Source organism: Dasypus novemcinctus, chromosome 16 (genome assembly GCF_030445035.2).
Source record: "Dasypus novemcinctus isolate mDasNov1 chromosome 16, mDasNov1.1.hap2, whole genome shotgun sequence".
In the NCBI taxonomy this organism is placed as follows: domain Eukaryota; kingdom Metazoa; phylum Chordata; class Mammalia; order Cingulata; family Dasypodidae; genus Dasypus; species Dasypus novemcinctus.
This window is the reverse complement of record NC_080688.1, coordinates 26,297,460-26,299,010: the sequence shown is the minus strand read 5'-3', so window position 1 is coordinate 26,299,010 and position 1,551 is coordinate 26,297,460.

The following is a 1,551-nucleotide window of genomic DNA, read 5'->3' as shown; positions in this document are numbered from 1 at the left end:
TAGTAGCATGGAGGGTAGAAGTGGAATTAAGTTCCAAAGAGGATGACAGCTCTGTCTATTTTTAAAAAAATAAAATACAGTTTATTTATATTAACTATGTTCCATAAAGGCTCCAGGCTGCAAAAAATACATGTAACACAAAGATAAATAAATATTTGAGGGAGTTGATTTCACAAAAACAATGGGTAGGAAAATAATAAAACTAGGGTGAGAAAGAACACAAAGAAATCCACCCCACAGAATTCTGAACATTTGGTAGAAGAAGACATGCCATATCGCAAGATACTTATTTCTTCAAGAAACTAAACCCAACCAGATATTCACCAGAAGCACAAGGCTTCTCACAGCAGCCTTCCCATCAGCCCTGACGCTCTGGGCATCCTACCGGGGTGTGACGGTGTGAGATTATCTGTGAATCTCCAAAAGAGAAAGACTGTGTTTGTAAACTAATCTATCCCTCTGAGCGTGATAGCCTGTGACTGCATTCGATTCAGCTGAGACGTCTTGGTTAAATTACCTGTTAAGATCAGGGTTCTGATTTGACCACTTCAGTAGAGCGTGATTCCGGTTGAGGGCACAGCCCTTGGTGGGCTCTATAAATGGACTCACTCAAGAAGACGCACAGGAAGAGAGATGAGCCATCTGCCTTGGAAAGAGGGTCGAAGAGAGAGGAAGCCCTGAGAGACAAGCCCTGTGCCGGCCCACAGCTGAGATCGGGAAGAGGAAGCCCAGGAAAGAGGGACCAGGAAGAGATGGGCCGCCATCTTGCTTCAACACGTGGCAACTGACTTTGGTGAGAGAGCAGCCTTGAGCTGGGCTCTTTAGGGCCTTGTAACTATAAGCTTTTACCTCAAATAAATACCCCTTATAAAAGCCAACAGATTTCTGGTACTTGGCCTCAACATCCCTTTGGCTGACTAGTACGTGGGGCCTTCTTAGAAAGTTCCTCAGAGCAAACTCTTGTTCCAACGCCACAAAACCCTAAGATTGAAGGGCACAGTCCTGAGGTGGCCGAACACCAGGAAGAATTTTCTAATGAGAGGACCTGTCGGCCACTGCAGGGGGAGAGCTGGGGCTTCTCTGAATAGTGGAATCAGGAGCAAGGGGGTGTCCTTTGAAAAAGCACATTCATTATTATAATATAATCTTCTATTTCAGAATTAGGGAAAACATTTTTGGGATTGAACTAAAAGAAATAAGCCTTGACAAAAACCTTCCAGGCTCTAGAGATACACAGAAGACAATGATTCTCAACAGGGAGGGTTATGTAGTACCATCATGACCAAAATCAAAAAAGACAAGGAGACAAAAGGAATGAGACAGACTGCAGGTCTGATGACTTAGAAGATGGAATCCAAAGCACGGAACAGCAGCTACACTTCTGAGTACCAGAAAGGATCCTAGGAATGGTACAAGTAAAGTTGGTATGGCAACTGTTTCAATTTTGTTTTAATAAAAATTAACAAAAGTGAAATGTTTTTTAAAAATAATTTCCCCCTGAAACAGAGTAGTTTGAGAGCCTTTTGAGTCCATGAAGAAGGAACACAAACA